This window comes from Haemaphysalis longicornis, unplaced genomic scaffold (genome assembly GCF_048455015.1).
Source record: "Haemaphysalis longicornis isolate Haplotype H1 unplaced genomic scaffold, Haemaphysalis longicornis Haplotype H1 scaffold_6, whole genome shotgun sequence".
Taxonomy (NCBI): domain Eukaryota; kingdom Metazoa; phylum Arthropoda; class Arachnida; order Ixodida; family Ixodidae; genus Haemaphysalis; species Haemaphysalis longicornis.
This window is the reverse complement of record NW_027526407.1, coordinates 165,817,164-165,837,990: the sequence shown is the minus strand read 5'-3', so window position 1 is coordinate 165,837,990 and position 20,827 is coordinate 165,817,164. Positions and strand designations below refer to the sequence as shown.

At 42.2% G+C, this 20,827-nt stretch overlaps 1 long non-coding RNA gene across 3 annotated transcripts in view; it reads left to right on the top strand.

Moving 5' to 3' along the window:
* Positions 1-20,827, top strand: part of LOC144141251 (uncharacterized) — a 171,564-nt gene that overhangs the window by 130,789 nt on the left and 19,948 nt on the right. For all 3 annotated transcript variants that reach the window (XR_013316496.1, XR_013316495.1, XR_013316497.1), the window contains exons 2-4: positions 9,311-9,450; positions 9,541-9,632; positions 13,632-13,733. This is a non-coding gene — a long non-coding RNA (uncharacterized LOC144141251). The remainder of the gene's footprint in view (positions 1-9,310; positions 9,451-9,540; positions 9,633-13,631; positions 13,734-20,827) is intronic.

The following is a 20,827-nucleotide window of genomic DNA, read 5'->3' as shown; positions in this document are numbered from 1 at the left end:
AAAGAATGTAGCTGATACTAGTGCTTGTTGATCATCAAGAATGCTGTTGAGTGCCCCCTGCAGAAATGAGGTGACGTAATGATTGTCGAGGGGGAATGACAAATGAAAAACTTGTTTCTGCAACCTGTTTTCTTTTTTCTTTCACTGATAATCTGTGCTAGCTTGTAGTCGCAAGTAAGATACGATAGGTTCATCTACATAAGCGTCTGAACAGGAATCCTTGTTAAATGTAACCGGGTATGGCGGTTAACACCCCAGAGAACATGGTCAAATAAAGAGCCCTCCTTCCCGTCCTCTACCGCCTTGTGTTCGCGTTACCTCCTCACCTCCGCACTGAAGCGGTGGCCCAAAAATTATTTATTGCGCTTATGGTGAAAATAAAGCAGGCAAACTTACCTGAATATAAATTAACCCAAACTGCGCCTGTTTTTGTTTTGATTTTCTCCAAAAGGCATCATTGCAAAGCGTTTTATATTTTTTTCTCTAGGCGTGTTTTCTGCGCCTTTTATAATTGCGCGAGACAATCGACAATATTGACAAGAACAGTTAGATATAAAGCGATGGTTGGAGTTTGGTTGTGGTCCATTATGAGGAATACACAAGCTCATTAAAATGCAATTTGGTGTGAATAGAGAGTGGGTATGTTCCGAAGAATACCTACTGCGGGATTTTTTCTTCATTGTGGGCACGTAAAAAGTATTCTTAGGCACATAAAGAATATCAGGCACCTAATTGTAGCAAAGTTAGTCTTGTACTCCGAATACCTGTGTGATAACACAACGGTTGCAGCCTACCCGTTCAAACGTCAGTTGACTATTTTGCTTACGGAACAATGAAACATTTTAAACACCTAACGAGCAATAACGAACGCTGACCTATCTATATTAGACACACGTACGCTACCATTCTATTTATTGCTCGCTTCAAATTGGTTTAGAGCCTAGATCTCTGTCGCGCCGAATGCCGAGGTAGTAACCATAACCAGCGATGTGTTATCTCGGAGGAACTTGCACATTTCAAACAAGCAGCCGGTTCTTTTATAACACGTTTCAATTCATACGGATATATTTTATTTTTATATACTTAAACGATGGTCAAACAGATACGATTCGCAGCACATGCGACGCGCATTCAAGAAAAGGCAGCACCGTCCACGGCCATTGCGGCAAAGAATTCTTTGGCTTCTCAAGCTTCTTTTATTTTTTCCTTTCCTTTCATTTCTCCAACATTGTGTGTAGCATTGAATACAACAGTACACGTGGGCATCCTGGACGACAGTACACTCCAGATCGCCCAACAATGTCTACAGTTAGCGGCTCTGCTTTCCGGTTCAACCCTTGAACATGGCTCCCGAGGGCAGGAGAATTTTCCATGATGCCTATTTCCTGGAATTTTATTGTACCCTTTGTAACCGCGTTGTTAATCAAAATAAACGCCTGTCGTTGTCCAAGTCTTTCAGTAAACTCCGTTAAGTCGCACTTTTTCTCTTGTATGATTTGTGAATTGTAATTCTCTGCTTAAGTATTTCAGTCAAACCAAGCTTTTCCCTCAGTTGACAAAATATACTGTGGCTCGTATGCGATTCATTCGTACCATGTTAGGCAGCATAGTTGTAACCTTAACTAGTGATTGGGCACGCTTAGGACTCTGAGGCATGCTTTCAGCATTAAGGCTCGTCGCTCATCAAAATAATACACGGTGTTGCCTTCTTCCTCACCCGCAGGTTGTTACTATTTTTATGCCGTTGAGTGCTTTCAGCAAAGAGCTGAACGTATGATGTTAAATTTGTACCCAAGTCTTTGATGTAAATTAAAAAAAGTAAGGGGCCTACAACGCTGCCTTGAGGTACACCAGAAGTCACGTCCGAAAGAGTGGAAAAAAATTGTTGGCTGCAGTGAACTGCTGACGGAATGTAATGCTTCGAAACTAACGTTCTTATGGCTTCGAAATTTTATTACATTCCGTCAGCAGTTTACTGTAGCCAATAAATTTTCTTCCACCCTTTCGGACATGACTTCTGGTGTACCTCAAGGCAGTGTTTCACGCCGCTTACTTTTTTTAATTTACGTCAACGAATTGGGTACAAATTTAACATCATGCGTTTTGCTCTTTGCTGATGATTGCGTTATATAGCGTAAAATAAATATTTCCTACGATCATCTAGCCTTTCAAAATGATCTTAATCTGATTTAAATCTGCTGTGACACCTGGCTCATCAGAATAATTTTAAATAAGTGTAATGTTATGACTTTTTGCCGTAAACTTATAACCTCTGATTTTCTGTATACCATAAACAATAACTTGCTAAAGCGGACTTCGCCGTACAAAAATCTTGGCATCATTTTCAGTTACAATTTTTCTTGGACAGGTCACATCTCTACCATATGCGGGTAAGCTTCTCGATAACTTGGTTATCTACGACGCAACTTGCGGAATTCCACGTGTATCGTTCGTAAACTTGCTTTTCTAACATTCCTCCTTCCACAGCCATAATTTCATTCTTCTATATGGTCTCTCCATCTAAACGGCGTAATTGAAATGATTGAGTTGACTCAGAATCGGGCTGCTCCTTTTAAATCATCTATTTACGACAGGTACGCTAGCATCACCCAGATTAAACATGAATGCTCTCTTCAACCGTTACACACACATCAATCCTTATCACTTTTATGCCTATTTCATAAATATATTAACTCATCGAGATCATCCGAGTGTAATCTTCGACACCCATTTACCACGTAACGTAGACTGTACAACCAGTTCAGCATCTCACGCATTTATGGTACCATGCATGCCTTCAATTCATCTGCCTCCCACGTACTATATGCTTTTGGAATGATCTCTTCGAGGTTATTGCATCTGTTTCATGCCACAAAACCTTTCAACACCATGTATCTGATCATTAGGGACCATATTCTATTCACTGAACTTCCGTTTCTGTGTACTTTTTATTTCTTATGTTTCTTGCTTTTGGCGATATTTTTTTATCTCCGACGTGCTCATGTTGGCTGTGTCTTTATTGCATTCATCTACTTTTGATTGTATACATACGTAGTTGCAGTAGCTATATTACCATTTTTGTTAACTTGAGTTCTTCTTTGTGACTTGTGTTTTCTCTTCTTTAAGCATTTTCTGCGTTTTCACTAAAAATTATGTGCTCCCTGTTACGCTATGCCCTTCGAGAAGCCTGTGTGATATCCTGAATAAACTCTTTCCCTATTTGCTCGCCTTCCAATTCTAAGCATTCGTGTGCCCGTTCTGTGTCCTGACATAAGGTCTCCAGAGTCGAGCCTTGTTTAAAACTGTTCTGGCACTTTCATTACGTCATGCTCTATTTGCGTGGTGTTACCCTGTGCGTCTGCCAGTGCGTAGATTGCATTTTATGCCAACGGGTAGCTTTTTTACGGTTTTGAAACTTCTTCCTGTCTTAGGAGTTTGCATTTTCAATGATATGGGTAACTCAAAAGAGCAGTAAGTACTTCTTGGGCAATCAATTTTCGCGGCTCCGCTAATTGAAATCTAACCGTCATACTCATCAGCTTTGTTTTTCAGACATTTTGGTTTCGTTTTAAATATCAACTTGTTATTTTTGACATCATACTACTCCTATACCTACTGTTGCCTGCGTTTTCTATAGCACGTTTTATTGTAACGTGTCTACACTATCTTTTGTATCTCTGGATAAAAGCAGACGTTTGTTGAGAAGAATGATTTTAAACACCCGCAAGGTGTCTGATACAAAGGTCTGGTTTTCCTATTTTTCACAAGCTTTCCTTTTTTTTTTGAGGTCCACTCCTAACCTTCCCCCATCATGTTATGATCTCTGGGTCTAATCTTGCCTAGCACATTAATATCCACCACAATACGCGCGCTGTTTATTAAACTGAGGTTTATTGGGTTGCTGCTATAGAATTGTGGTTTTCCTTGAACATTTATCCTCTGTTTGTGGAAGGCTACAATCAATATGGATCAGTCACTTGGTAACGCAAAAGCGCAAACACACCGGGTCAGGAGATATGAAAAACACACCAGCATGTGTGTTTTGTTTGTTTCGTCCATGTGTGTTTTCAGTGTTCCACTATATCAACTTGCACCCACTCGCCGAAATCGCTACTTTACTGAAGTGAACTTACTTGGCCCCTAAATCCCGGAAATTGAATGCTATTGCTTCTTGCTACTTCGTCTCCGCGAAAATTTCTAACGTTTCTCTAAACCACTTTAAATCTAATTTAAAAATTCAGTTTTCGTCCACCATCATAAAATATTTATTTCCCTTAGCAATACCTTATAAAGTTAATCGAATGCCCTTGAATTCATCGCAATATCTTTAGTTGGGGGCTTAGGCGCGTATCTTAAACACAGATTCTTGCTTTAGGTTGATCTTACCAGTGCCACTTTTCGTTAAGGCCAACCATAGCAGTGATTACTTGATTTACAATAAAGATTTTGAATTGCCTTAACTACTTGTCGAGAATAATCATAAACCCTTGGTGGGCTTTTTGCACGGTTGGTTACCTGAAATATACTCAAGGGTGTGTAGTAAAAAGAAATGTATCAGCGGGGTTTGTGAGTAGTGGCAATTTTCTCCGACTCTAATGTTTTCGTGAGGAAAGTGTAGAGACTTTGGTGAGTTTATGTAAAACGCTTTCCGTTTACTCCGCAGCCAGCTTTCATTCTGCAAAGAGTAGCGCGACTATTTTAACACTGTGCATAGACAAGAACAGTGCTCTAAGTGTCTAAACAACGTGGTCACATTTATTCACTCGCATAAAGGAGCCTTTCGGTTGCAATGATATAAACTAGAAGTGAGATGCTGAAAACTAGAATTTTCGCTCAGTTCATAAAAATGAATAGCCAATGCTTCGAACTGCGAACACGGATTATGCTGACCACCTCCAACAAAATACGAATAACCAGGTCATGGGGGTGCAGAAGCAAAACGATGATTTGCAGGTACTTTTCATATACAGAAACGACTGTAATTGCACTTGTGGTGCATGATGAACAACGCACAGGTATAAACACCAAACAGAAGTAGACGTATTCCTGCCCTAACCATTACTGCAAAAGATTCAAACGTCGACGAGATACGACAGCTTTTATAAACAGCGGACGAAAACAAAAACCCAGTAATATGTTTGGTTTGACAAATACATGGCGTTCACTTACCTTACGTGTAAATTTATCATGGCGCTTCATTTACAGTATTCATGCAATAAAACATTATTGGAAGAACGTGTGCGGCATGCGAACTATGTGCGAAAAGTACTCGTTTTGCACAGACAATTGCTGTGCCCGTGCAATTTATCAAACATGCACCTTTAACACAACACAGTAAGATTGTACACCACCTCTTGTAGATGGTAGACCACATGGTAGATGGTACATGATAGTTGGTGGATGGTAGATTGTAATACACATGGCCTTAGGAGCGGAGAGTGCAGTTTAAATCATTTGTAAGACGCATCCTTTAGTTTATAAGCCGTTTTTTGTAATGCTTCTTACTGTTAGGGAAGCACAAAGACTATTATAAGAGCAGCCTTTGTAACCACGCTTCGCACACCGTTGCCACGGGTAACTGCCACGCCCTTAATACAATTACCGAAGGTATCCCCGACTGTAAGTCGTGAAAAGGGAACTTGAATTGCTCAGGCACACAGTTGGATCAAGATACCGGAATAATCCCTGCGTAAAGCGGTTAAAACTAATGGTAGTGAAAGGTGGCCCTTAGAAATAAATAGTTTTGGTCCTCCTATGGCAAGCCCACCTTTGGTGTGAGAGATACACCCGATGGATGCTAATGCTGTTGGTGCAGTCTCCCGTTGTATTTCGTGGAGGTGTTCTAGGAATGGTTGTCTCACGAGTTCGCCCAGCATACTACTTTCCATCTGTGCTCCACTTGCACACATGGGATTTTGAACGATGGTGATCCTGATCCCTTTCTTGAACATTATTCAGCCTTGCCGTAGCATCGTTAAGAAATTCTCGAACTGTCATAGGGGGGAGTTCGTACCTGTCCGGAGGAGATTTTTTTTCTTTACTCACTCTGCGCAACAGGTGAGGCCTAGCCTTCCTGAAAGGTACGGTAGAGTGAGCACGTTTAAAAAGGCCGGCGTGTCTTCGGCGTAAGTAGTATCAATCTTTTTGCGGCCACAATTCCGGCGTTCGAGTGCAGAATCCACAATTTTCTGTGATCTCTGTTTAGAGAAGTCAATATTTATTGACGGCGGAACTCTTGTCAGGACAACATCGCGTCTTCATAGTTCTTGAATCGCATTTGGGTACAGTCTTCAACATCAAGGTAAACATGCATGACATAGCTTGCGTTCCTTAAATGTTCATGGAAATGCTCCGGTTCCCAAACGCTCCGACTGCTATAACCAGTCCTTAAAGTCACGGAAACCTTAACTATGGACTTTTTTCGTCCCACGTAACTTACCAAAAACGTGCTAAGCAGGCGTGGCATGTTGAATGCACGTAGGCATGTCCACAGCAGCTAGTTGTAAGCATGTCTACGGCGATCGTGTCTCCTTCTGCTCCCTTTGACGTTCTACGCATCAAAAGGCCGTATACCACAAGCAGTCCAAGTGACCGCGAGCCTGTTATGTGGTGAACGGGTGTAATCTTCGTATTCGGTGGCCGTGTCGTTGACCACTTTTTCGGAATAAATATCAGGCAACATTAACGCTCTACAAATGCATAACGGTGGAAATAAGATTCCTGGGCAGGTACTTCGGGGAAAATACCAAAAATGTTTATAGGAAAACATGTGACAAACATTAGCTTCTACAGCTACACAAACTGGTCATACAACATTTTTTTCAGACTATGCGGCGCACCGCATCACTTCAAGTAATATTTTAAGCCTCATAGCCGAGGACTTCCCAAGGTAGTATAATTATGCCATAGGTTTTAGCCCCAAGACTCTTTTCAGGGCAAACCTTTGCCTAATATTACGTACAACCGCTGGCAACATTGCTCATGCGTGTTTTTCTTCTTCAGAAAGCGACCCACCTAATGCAATTTTTTTACGCCTCATAGCCAGGCCTAGCTGACTGTAATAAATCAGAAGCAGATTGCGGACCTCCTCTTTGCACTTGGCCTTAAAAGGAAAGCGTATTGTACGCCGCGTTTTTATTCAGACGCAAGCTTTAGGATTTAACCGGTTCTTTGTACTCCGGGTAAACGATTCTAACGTTGCCGGAAGCACTGAAAAAAATTCTAGCGTTGAACTGTATAGCTACAGTTTGTGAACCTTGCAACATCTTTTGTACATTACAAACAACAGACTTGCCTCTCTTTCGGTCTTCTGTCAACGTAAAATTTAAGCCATATTTTATAAACACCAGCATTTTCTCTAACCCAGGTGACACGACAGCCTCAATACACAGAGCACCTTTCCGATTGCCTACGAATTACCATGCAATAAAGGATAGAACATGGCGGCAAGAATTTCAACTTGGCCACTGAAAGTTTTCTACTGTGGCATTGAAGTATGGCGCTTAAAATGAGCCATTAAAAACTATGATCACCGTGTTCGCGCTCCTGCAATTGTGAACCGGTAGTCTAGTGAGACAAATTAAGCTATTTAAAAGGAGGAATGGGGCCGGAAATAGTAGGCCACCTTTGTGTCCTGAAATCAGCACAGGCGTAACAACAAGAAACGGCAAAACAGTTTGCGAGAGTATAAAGGGTATTCATTTGCTTAATTCACTGATTATTCGTATTTGACCGAAAAATAACGGCAGAACCATACTGATTGCTCAGCGTACCTTGTTAACCGGTTTTCTATCCGGATATTTGGATATCCCTATCTCCGTTACACATAAGAAAGATATTGGCGAAATGCAGCAAGTTCAGTGTCATCCATTTATGGAGTCAGTCTCTCGTAGTCCGCTTTTTTAAGACGATGTCTTCTCGGTGGCTGCTTCAATGCAGACACAGAGAATACATCACGACCAGACATCAGAAGAGACATCAGAAAAGACATATCTATCACGCCCAACCATCAATTTTTCCGAGATCCGGTCAGCAGGCTATTGAAACTTTCTGTAGTAAATATCTCTTTTTTAAAATCTGAACATCCGTATCATCGGCTTAAAAGCTAAGTCGCTAAAAGCCCGTTTAATCAAATAACCGGTTTGACGGGTATTTCCGAACACTGCAGTAGAAGGCTGTATTCATGGCCCAAGATAAACCATTTCGTCGCCTGAAGTTGAGCGAAATTTGTGTGTCGTTGTTATAAATACTTTTTGCAGTTGTTCATGCTTATTGCAGAACTACAAAAACTTTTCGCTGGTGTACTCTGAACTACGATGAAACCTGTTCTTGAATAAAAAGCTGAAATGGGGAGTGAGTGAATTTTGCCTCTAGACCACTTAGACATAAATAAAAACCCGGGAACACATTTATATATCTCGCGATTATACATGGCAGTATTGCAACCGAAAAAAATGGAGCAATTTTGCAATATAGGGTACATACAAAAATTACAGTGCAATGTTTATACAAACATGGTATCATTGCATTGTACTGAACGGTCGTACCCAAAATATTACGTTTTTATGCAACCAATTAGGATAATCGGAAGACTAAAACGTAGAGGTAAGCATAATAGGAAATACTGTTCCCGCCAAGGTTACCTGTTCTCAGTTATATATCCACTCAGTTTTTTCTTCCATAAACATGGATATTCATTGCAATATAATTATTGGGCAACATATATTTTCGGAAATTCGCTTCTTTTGTGCATTAATTTATTCTGACGTTTCAAAAGTACCCTGCGGGTTATCATACGTTGGCCAAGTGTTGGAGTCGAGATTATCGCAACCGAAACAATTCATATTGGCACGTACTTATGCTAGAACAGTTGCAGGCGTCGTATCTGATATGCCGGTGTTAGAAAGTTAATATACGTAGAGAAAAAAGTTGCATGGAAAACATAAAGTTGTGTCAAGTCCTTTCAAAATAACACTTAAATTTTATTTAAAAATTTAAATAAAAAGTACATATTGATAAAAGCCCACAGCACCAAACTTGTAGGCAGCAAGCAGTAGAAATTCTAGTTTAATCTTTCGACTTACATCTTATGCACTGTGTTCTTTGGGGTAAAATGTACGAAGCCTTTGAAGGACATCCTGCCAATCTATGTGGTTTACAACTTATATGTTTCTTCTCAAGTGCAGGTGTTTGGCAAGGTTTTAAAATGTGAATTTTTTTAAAACAACACAACCAGTACGTTTCAATCGCAGCTAAAAAATTATGGCATAATTAGCGCTTCAAGGAGGTCATTCACCGTTGTTTTTTTCAGTTTTACTTTACACATGACGCCATATGGGTATACAATCGAACAACCAAAGGTCCCCGGTTAAGGTGTCAAGTAGATCTGGTTCATAGTTGGAATTCGAGCCACATCTGGTTTAAAAGAATGTTTCTGCTCCCTCCATACAGGTAAGTACTGTTATAACTAAAATATGTTAGGTTTTTTTCCTAACAAAATTTGTCAGTGCCTTCTCTTATATTATTTTATATTCTTTCAAGCATACGCAACAAAACTATAGAAGAATTGTTGGGGGAAATTGTTGACTGGCAACGGGAACCGGGTGGCACAATTATGATGGTTGGCTTTGCAGGTGACGTACCAAAGTTTCATTTTATACAATTTGTTAATACTTTTGTGTACTTTATCTGCTGTGCGAAGAAAAGCGTTTGTGCTTCCGCAACCGAAGCAAACATTTATGCCTTTGCAAATATATATTTTTATCGCGCTATGCAAAGCGGATCTACTGCTAAGACGTTATGCAATATTTTGGCAAAAGTTGTTCGGTTACGGCGAAAACACATTTTCTGTGGTTCTTTGTTTCTCGCTGGAGAATATTAGCTTGAATATATGCATACATTTTCGGATTTAATTATTCGTTTTGTGGAGGCAAAGTGCACTGGCCTATGGGACGTAGTTAGGCCACCGAAACGGAGGAGCTGTTATATTCTGTTGCGCCGAATTTAGTGGGCGAGGGGTTGCTCAAGCCTCCACCTGGGCATGAGTGCGTAAACGTTAAAGTAGAGGTACTACAGCCCCAGAAAAAAAACTTGAACACACGAGGGTTAGCTGCACTCGACCTTCAGCGTGAAAACGGAGATTATTAACCTGCGAACTGCAAAGGCAGAAAAAAAAGGATGCTAACTAATGCTGCTATGCCACCGTAGTGCCCAGCAGGGGAGTGTGTATAAAGGTCAGAATTGCGCAAGAAAAGATATGAAGGTACAAAATTTGTTGGCGGGGCATAGAAAGAACATTAACTATGATGCACTTTGAAAAGACTAACAAGTTGCGTTTCCTGTAAAGTAACTAATGGCAAAAAACATTGTGGTAGTATTTTCTGTGCCGTAGCGCTAAATTTCCGTTTGTTAGCTTTAATACTTTTAAGACTGAAGACGTCAGAACGGCAAAACGTTAAAAATTACGTAATTGCAAAGTAATATTGGTCGAATCACGAGCTGCCAGAACATTTTTCTACTATGAAAATATTTGAAACCACCAACAAAACATTCTCACTAAAACTAACATTTGCATTTTTATCATAATATCTGAAATATTTGAACAGTGTTTGTCTCAGAATTCGTAATCAGAAATTGAAAGGCTGCATAGGTGATGTCGCTGATTTGTCTGAAGAGAAGGGCTATCGAAGAAATAATTGTCGTATATTATTACCTAGTGTTTGCAGAAAACGTACGTAACCAGTCGTATATTTTGAGCCAGTTCATTTTCCTCAGTCCTGTTTTTTTCATGCCGATGCACTACGGGTTAAGAAAACTATATTCATGAGAAGGGCAGTTACTAATATGAGCCGAAGTTTTTCACCCCACTCTTATTTGTTGCAGTGAGTTTTTAGGTGTAGAGTTAGACTGTTTTAAATCTTTTAAAAAGGTTCCGCCAAGCTCACTTCTTTTTAGAAAAAGCAGCCTCAAGATTCAACCGAAGTATATTGTTCGAAATAAATTACTTTTAGCCAATAGCTCACAATTCGCTTATGTCAATTGCTAGAATTTCAAACTTCTAATAAACGCTGGTGTAGATTAGGTAGATGCTCTTTCTTTACATTTTATTAACATCGATGTTTTGCCGAATCAATAATTATGCGCTTGAAACACTTTGCTCTGATTTTGCCATATACCGAATTAATTAAAATATAATGACACTGTAATTCTACGCACCGGCAGGTAATGTCAAGCTGGCACTTCAAAGTAAAGATGACAAAATGAACGAATGCGAAATAGTGCTCCTAATAGGTGAAAAATATAGACCATTCTTCTAAAACCATTATTAGGACGCCTGAAAAAAGAAAAACTGCCTAAATACTCGTGTGTTATAGTCACCTTCCTTCTTTTTTTAAAATTACCACGTGAGCTGTGGTATCACCAAAGCTTTTGGTGGTCGGATATACAAGAATGTGTATATATGAGGGCACCTTACTACCACCTTTTTTTGCAAAAGTTGCTATTAAGCAGAAAAGCAAAAGTTGCTATTAAGATACAAAATCGCAACTACGATTTTGTATCACCGGAAAAATCACGACTCTACAGGCCGTTCAGAACTGTGCAGCCCAAATTTCTCTAACTACGATTGTCGAGCTGCTGTACACAAATCAACATAACACTATCATTTACAACGAATGAGATATGTGGAACTTTTCACGCTCCCGTGTGTTTTCCAGCAACTATTAAAAATCGCACAAACCAATATTGCATAAAATTATAAAACAAATCGTTTGACGCCTGCACGGGCCCCTTGTTGACAATGAGAAGTGGGGCGTACGTGATTCGTTTGTGTTGTCTTCAAGGTGTGACGTAGCCAACTTGCGTAAAGGTGGGGTAAGTTACCCTAGTTGCTATTATGTTAGTTCCCCGTGGTCTGGTTTATCAGGAGTTAAGGATGTAGCCGTTCGGTCTAATTCTTCTCATTCTCATTTCTTCTCGCATTGGACTATTTTATTTCTTGGCGAATTGCTTCTGCGTGTTCGGGAAGAGCGTTATTAGGCACGTTTTTCTTTCTTACCTAATACTTGTGCTGCTTGAACCTTTTGTGAAAATTACGTGCCTCGCCGACATAGTTTCGATCAGAGTCTGCGTAGGAAATGCTGTATATAACGCCTGAGAATTTATTTTCGTTAGCGTGTCCATCGCATTCACCAGGGAATGCAATAATTTTTGTTTTGGCACCCGCTCTTTATGTACACTGTAGGGGCGCTGAACACGTGTAACGTGTTCGCTAATTTCAGGTACACACTGTATCAGAGAAGGATTCTTGGGGCGCGTGTTGCCGCACAGTGCAAGGGGTTCTAGCTCACGTTCCATGGAGCGCACAAATGAGTCAAGGTATCCACTCGCAGAGAGGTCCAAATTATAATGCTGTATATTAGTAGCAAACACTTCCACTTTGTTGCTAACCCTTTTTGTACAGCTTAGAAGTGAGGCGATTGCAGACCGTTTGTGGGAGACAGGTTTCACAGCCACCCGTGCGGACGGTCTTTCTGTACACGCTGAACGTCAAGTATTTTCCTTAGCGCTTTACTAGAAACTCGAGCAATGGAAGCTGGCCCGGCTGCTCCACATCTACGGTAAACTTGATTGAGTCCTGCTTGCTATTCAGTTGCACTCTAAATGAAGTCAGTGCCTCCTCTTCAAATATGCTTGAGCAATCGTCTACGTAGCTCCAAAATGCTTTGTGCGCAGGACGGAACGAGTTGAATGCACGTTGCTGAAGTGACTCCCATCGTAAGGTTTGCATCGGTGATCTATACGGCAGCGCCCATCGCTGTCCCATGTACCTGTTTGTAAATTATGTTGTCCGGAATATATCCCATGATTTCATATTTATGAATGGATTGTTAATCCTGGAACGCTAAGTTTCATCGCGTTTTCGCAATGATCAGAAAGTGGGTGTGGCTCTGAGTCGTAGTTCTTATCGTCTTTCAAATGAAAACTAACTACCTGCTGCCGCTTTTGATACTAACAATCTCGAAGAATTTCAAAAACGGTTTCGCACGCTTTTTGGTGTGGGGGTCGTGATTATTATCCTGCTTTTATTTTACTTGTGCAGACTCTTTTATGCTTCGTGTATGATATAAAGTCCATGAAACTTGTAGTGCCTGTTATCAAACTGGTATCTTATTGTCTTTTTATTGTATCACAATTTGGTAACGCCACCCTTTTTTGTGATTTTTCAGTCTCTCAAGGTGAATTCCATTACATAGTTCTAAGAGTGCGCTTCGAAGCGATATGTTCAAAGCGGTCTCGGCGACCCATGGCTGTTTCAGTATGCTTGGCGTAAAACAGTGTTTTTGCATTTATAGAAACAACAGCTTTAACTGACAAGAAACGAAAAATTGCGCAGTTATTCATCTGTACGCTTGGCCAGGTTTGGCAATACATCAAAAGAATATGTTACCGTGAAGCAAATATCGCTACACGGTGTATTCTGTAGGAGTACGGTGTTAAGTAGGGTAGCCACATTTGGATCAAGGAAAATTATTTGTTATAGAGGAGTATTACTGCAGTGATGTTTTCAATTTACAAACCTATGCATAGTCTGAGCAAATAGCAATGAGCTGTGGTGCTTTTTCTTTGAACAGGTCCACTTCCGTTCGTACCGTTTCAATCCGAGCAGGTTTTGTACCGAGATGTGACCTCTCTTTGTGCAGTGTTTTTGGTAAACCCAATGTCTCCTTACACAAGTAAGTACATTTTTGATTACGTTTTGTTACTTCAAAACTCTAAAAAATCCCATGGCGGAGCTCCACATTTTCGGACCGGCCCTGGAAAATGAACAGTTCAGTTCGCAAACAGCGATCAAGGAATTTAAATGCAGCAGCTCACTTCTGATGAATGTTAATTTATGTTCAAGTTTGATATTGAACAAAAATGGTGTGTAACCAGAAATTCATGTGCCACATAGGAGCTTGCTATATAGAAAAATATTGATGTTTATATTTTTAAACATTTATATCTGGTAATCTTTTTGTTCTCATTTCACAATATGCAGGCCCAAATAAAACAGAACAAAAAATACGTTTGCTTTACAATCATGCCCATACAATGGAAAGGTAATAAATGGTTTTTCATTGTGATATCTTTATTTTTGTGATCTGTCCATTCGGAGGTTGGTATTTTTGTTATATTGCGTACCAAAACTTGTTTCAGGAAAGTTACATTGAGTGAAACTAAGGAAGTGTCACTAAACGGCTGAGTTCCTCTGTTGCTCGTAAACTGCTGGTTGTGTGCAAATATATTCACCCTTCTTATTCATTTTCTCGGTTCCATGCCAGGCCGGGTAAAAATGTTTCAGGAAATTCTTAAACCAACTTTTGCAGAAATAAACTTAGTCTTTGAGTTTTTGTGTATAAAGATGTCAGGACGTTTTCGCAGAAATCTGTTGTGGTGATGTTTGGAAAACAAAGAACCCAGACAATACTAAATTTTGGACACAATCCCTATGGAGAAAGGATGAATATTACGGCGTGAAATTAGCGTTCTTTTTAGGCAAAAATTGCTGTATTGTGGAAGACATCAACATGCACCTTCAGGGTAACACGCTTTTTCTCAATGGTAAAAAATAGCGTCGGGTTTGCTCAATAAAATGACGCGGAATAAAAATCTAAAAGTTTTGTTCGAAAGAAAAAAGATGTAGTTTAAAAGGACGCTAGCAGAGAATCCATGTATTTCCCTATTGGGAATGGCGACACAACCGACGGAATAACAAATCGCAAGAGAAATATTTGTTTTGTGTAATTGGACGTCACATACCGTATATTGTTAGTCGTTAGGGCGTAATTTCAATAATTTTGTTATGTAGGCCTTTCTTATTTTTCTTCCCGATGGAGCTGATGTATGGCGGTTTAATGTATCATGTCACAACGCCGGTGCAGGAATATGTTTCCGTCGCAAACTGATTTGATTGGAAGGGGTCTGTTCCCGGGAACGGTTGGAGACCGTATCTATTCAGGATGATACTACCGGATGCACGTAAAATATCGAACAGTGCAAGCCCGCAGCAGCTGGAATAACTTATGCGTTTATCTACCACGTAGTATGATTGCCTCGTTTCTTTACTAGAGTTGGCTCGGCCCCAACAACCGCGTTTGGACGCAAGCTGTTGTATCTGTACTCTTCAGTCGTATTTTCTGGTTGGCAGCGATTGCGCAGTTTCGTGGACGCTCGTTCAGTAACTCGGATTGTGGGTGTCTTGCACACTAGGGAAATTGTTAAGCTGGCCGAGTAACGCTGCCGACCGGATATATATTGCCTCGAACTAGGCATTGTTTTTACTACCCGGCCGTACCCGATTGTGTTATCTGTGTTCAAATCAAAGCACGTGTCACATTGTTCATTTTTATGCCGCACGGGTTATCTCATTCTGATACGAAGAGCGTTTCTCCCTAACGTCACTAGCCTCGAAAAATCTCCTTTGGTCTACAATGTTCTAGATGTCAATCGATGGTTCAAAAAACACCGCGGCGCCTGCAGAGCACACGCCCCGGTATTCTGATTGCCGACGCTCGGTGGAGCACGCCATTTTGTTGAGTGCGGCTTCCCCATCTGTGTATTCTTTGAGTTTTTAGGGGAGTGCAAGTTCGCTCCAATAGACGTGTTTCCCTTGAAGACAAGTTTTTGACTTCGTGACATCTGGTGTAAATGCTGGGTACGCAACCTTTATGCTCCTTACAACCTCTGGAAGCCGCTAACCCAGTCCAACAAGTGTCAGCCGCCGCCTGAAATGTTTACCACCCGTGCAAGGTCTTCTCCCGGAGAAAGTGAAAAAGATAGACGTCGCAAGCATCACCATGGTCAACTAAGCTAGTCCTCCCATCGTTCTGCAGCAACCTGGGAAGCCCCCATCATTCCGAGGATCCCCTGGTGAAGAACCAGAAGAGTGGGTGGAGAAGCTGGAGCGCGTGGAAGTTTCAACCGATGGGAAGATGAAGAAACCCTGAGGCCTTCAGATGGGATGAGAAGAAACCCTTCTACCTCGCAGACTCGTCTCAAGTCTTGTTTGAAAAAACGAGAGCTTGCTGACACGCATGAAGCATGTTCAAAGGGGACTTTTTGAAAACGTTCACAACTGTCCTATGGAAACAACGAGCTGAACTGTTGCAGATGCGAATCCAACACCGTAACGAAAGTGTTGTGGTGTTCGTTGTGGAGATGAAGGTGCCGTTTCGACGAGCTGACCCCGAAATGGCAGAAGAGAAGGAGCGCTTGATGCGGGGAGTTAAACAAGAGCTTTTCCCAGAAATCATTCGCAACCCCTATAAAACCGTCGCTGAGTTCATGTCCGAGGCTTCCATGATCGAGAGGACCCCAGACATGCGTTCGCGGAGATATGATCGACCACTCCACGCGTTTTTGGCGAATCCCGTCAACGCCCCTAGATTTGCGACCGAAGACTTACGGAAAACGATACGCACCGTCGTTCGCGAACAACTGAGGAAGCTTTCCCCAACAACGCCTCAACCTGAAGTCGCCTCCCCGACTGACGTGATCCGAGGTGAAGACTAACTCGCACTCGAGACTTCTACGCTGTCGGAAGCACCCCGCAAACCAGAAGCGATGACCTACTCTGCGGCTGTTTTTCGACCCACACCTGCTCCAACCCGTTGTCAAGAGGCCCCGCCGTACCGCCGTCCACTGTCGCCAGCACCACCTCCTGCAGCCCAAAACCAGATGCCGAGGAAGAAGGATGCATGGGACCCCCAATAATCGTCCGCAGTGTTAAATGGCGGAGCGGCCGACCACATCTACCGTCGCTTTAAATACAAGAGGCTCCATTTGCGAGGATTTTCCGTCGACTCCTCCCACCCGTGACCAGGCCAGCGCCCTAGAAAGATCAAAGAACCTATCCAACACGAACTGAGAAGCGGCCCGCTTCAACAGTTCACAGTCGCCCTACCCATACCAATCGCCTAGATGCCTTAGCAATGCTGACTTCTTACGTGGATGGTCCCCCACCCACGCAGAGGAAACTCAAAGCTGCAACTTCGGGAGGTGAAGTTGCGCAACGGTGGAAAAACGAAAACCGTCCAACGCCGAAATAACTCGCTGAAGACCATCATTCACGACATGCCCCCACCCCGACGACCCCACCTAACCCTGACATGACTCCCGAACACGACGATAGCAAAACGGCGGGCCGCATACCCCGCATGACTGAACCTGCCGGTGAGAAGAAAGCGAAGACCACGACGCACAGTGCCCGACCGTCAACACGCACAAGCCGAGATACGGTGTCCCGACGCACCCGGTACTCTAGGAAGGCAGCGTCCGACATTCAGCTGTCCATCGACAGCTTTGAATTAGTCGCACTGACAGACACGGGTGCCGACAACTTTGCCATGAGCGGACCACTTGCGTCATTTGCGGCAGCAGGCCATCTCGTGACGCCAAGTTGAACGGACACACCGGGCGTCAGCATAGAGGGTACAATGTACCCTGTGGCGTTCGTCATTTTGCATGACTGTTCCAGGGACATAATTCCTGTAATTCCTGGAATGGCCTTTTTGATGGGAAATGGTAGAATAATTTATCTACAGGCCAAGTCCATATCTTTTTCCTCCGATGACTCCATAATACTGGAACCGAACCCCGAACACCATGCTGTTTTAAAGATCGCCGACGATTATGTCACCCTTCTACCCCACGCAAGCCTAATGATCACCGGCTACTGTTAAGATGCTGTTCCTGACAGCAACTTTTCATAGTAACTGGAAATGCGGAACCTCGGGCGACCAACTCTTTTCTAAAAAGCAAAGCAATAAACAACTTCATTCCATTGAAATAAGACAGGGTTGGAAGATGTTGAAAAACAGACACCTCACGCACAAAGTACTGGAATAAACAAAAGGAGCAGTGAACGTTTCAACACACAATAGGCAAAGTTCAAGGAAAAGAAATACATAAAGGAGGCCGCCTGTTACACAGCTATTACTGAAAATACCATAGACAGGCGGCGTGGGGAATGTCAGGGCACTTCACAAGTTAACAGAAGTCCTATGGGCGCACGCGCAAGCACACAACCAGTTATAAGAATATGTAGTTATAGTAGGTAGGTATTTCCTGCGTGTAAGTTGCGATCAAATCGTTCACTAGTAAGGCTCAAGAAGTTTCCGTGTATAAAATCAAAGCATGTCAGTGCCGAATGGAGGCATAGAAAAAAGTGGTGAATAAAAAATTTTAGAGTTATATAAACTGTCCAAGAAGCGGAGCTGAGGAGAAATCGCGCGCATGGCGAATGACCGCGTGGACGGCGCGTTCGGGGTAACAAATGTATCGTCCAAAAGGCGGTGCCAACTGTAGTAATCGCCCCCACCTCTCAACTGGAGTGAGTGGGACGCGGGAGCAGAGGAGCATTGGGTAGATAGCTTTTACTCACGACAAAAACAAGGAGAGGACAAAAAAAGGGGAGGGGGAACCTGTAGAGTCCGACTGGTGTTCGGTATATAAATGAAACTAACAAAACAAAAAAAGGTGTGAATGGCTCAGGTACCCAGCCAAGACCATTATTTCCCCGACCTCTCATTAATGCCTTAGGATGCGGATTTGAACTTGTAAATAAAGTACGATTCGCGGATTAGTTGACCGTGGTGGTAGAGTATCCCAGATTCTAAAATCATCGCTCTGATGTGGTCAAAAGAGTTCCAAGGACTGCTAACGTGTTTTGTCAGCGGGAGAGATTGCAGAGTTTTGTAATGTGGGTTGTGAATATTACACCTAGTTCTGCACGACTTTTAACGACGATAGTCTTTCTTGGGCTACTTAAACCCAGAAATTTCGGTCTGTCTATGTCTGTCTGTCTGTCCGTCTGTCTGTCTGTGACTCGATTCAGCCACCCGGCCAAAGTAAAACAATGCCTGCGCCATAGTCTTATATAGTCACAGCTAAATGTGTCCGTCTAAGTCCGGTGTAATGTTCATACTTGTCAATATTGTTGAAGACCAACACGATATTACGCATATATAAGACAACAAATCAATACAGAAGTAATATTTGCAGCGTTCCTTTACAAAAAATCGTACATGTTTGATTTTGGCGAGATTAAATACTTTATCAACGGAAGAAAAAAATATCACTCCGCCGTCGCCTGCTGTCGCCCGCGCCATATAACTTCTGGCGTCATTTGAAGAAATCAAGTGGCAAGAGTTACGAAAGGTTCCACTATATATGTTCCACGGTCTGCTGGGAACGCACGTGGACTAGGGAAACGCGGTTCTATAAACGTTGAAGTAGGGCGCGTCGATTCACACGCGTCTTCGCCGTACCGCAGCGTTGGCGTCGAGACACCCGGTTTGGAGCAGTAGAACGCGGGAAATTTAAAATGATTTAGGCAAACCTTTGGCGTCTTTACCTTGGGAGGAGCGGGACGCAAGAGGAACGACATGAGAGGTGAGCGGGAAAGCGAAGGGAGGCATTTACTTGACAAAAGACGTTAAAGACTATCGTCTTTTGACGACATTTGCAACGAAAGGAGCAGATGCGCGGCCACATTTTTTGTTTGTCCGATGTATTGTAGGTTGCCCACCATGCACTCGAGCAAATATACCACATTGGAACTATCAAAGTTCAAGTATCCCCTGATTGTTAGACAAACGAGACAGGCTGCGGTATCCATTGCGGACATGTGCGTGCATATTTGACATCGGGGCTTCCTGCAAAAGCTGCATCCGCCGGTCGTCTGAGTCCTTATTTTGGGTCAGGTCAGGACATTCCTAATGTTTTTGTTTATCCTGTACACAACCCGAGGGAGCTCCGGAATCATACGTTTTAGGCGCTCACTGTGGGTACGAATGTTATAGTGTTTTCTAGTATAGACGAGACTTAGGGAACAGATGCGGAGTGTGTTAAACTAACTTTGTTTGGGGGGTGTTTGGGAGGTTTTCGTGCATCTGAGACAGTCTGAGCGGTTCGAATGTTCTGCTCTGTGTATAGCCTTGTCAGTTATTTCAACGGGGTATTTTTGTTCCAAAAGTTCACAGCGTAGCGCCTGGTAATTACAATTGAAGTCCTCTTCCTTTGTGCAAATTCCACGAAAACGATGAGCTTGGGTATAGGGAATTCCGGTTTGGCAATGTTTGATTGGACTGCTTTGAAAATGTAGGTACTGTTGCCTGTCGATCGGTTTTTGGTACAGTTTAGTGATCAGTCGCCCTTTGAGGCGGTGACGTTTACGTCAAAAAATTGAACAGTTGACGGGCAGTATTAGAAAGAAAAAGAAATTGAGGGATACGCAGAGTGAAATGCGTTTATAAAGAATAATAGTTTCGTCTGGTCGTTGATCCAAATCAGGAATACATCATCAATTAAAAGTTTATAATACATTGAATTTAAGCTCTGGCTATTCAGAAATTCTCCCTCTAGGACGCCCATAATTACATTAGCATAGTTTGGCCTTACGCGTGTTCCCATATATTTGTCACTTATTTAGACGTATTCCAATTATATGAGAATGGCTACTACTAGCTAAGTGCAAAGCCACGACAGAACATGTAACACCACAATTTCAAACTTGTAAAAATGCGTGGCGATGTGTGCTTCAGTGCTCACGTAAAAAGAACTCCTAAAGCTTCTTAAATATTCAAGCATTGCGCTACTTAGTGCAGCCTTCGCCAGTTGTGCGTGTCTAAGTCTACAACGCTCAGGGTGACTTTGTCGGCACCACCCACTGAGAATACGCCCTCTTCTATGGATATTACGAAGATTACTAGCACCACCACTACGCAAATAAACAAATATGTTTAATATGCACTATGTGTCTGGGAACGCTCACCTAGAACAGCGT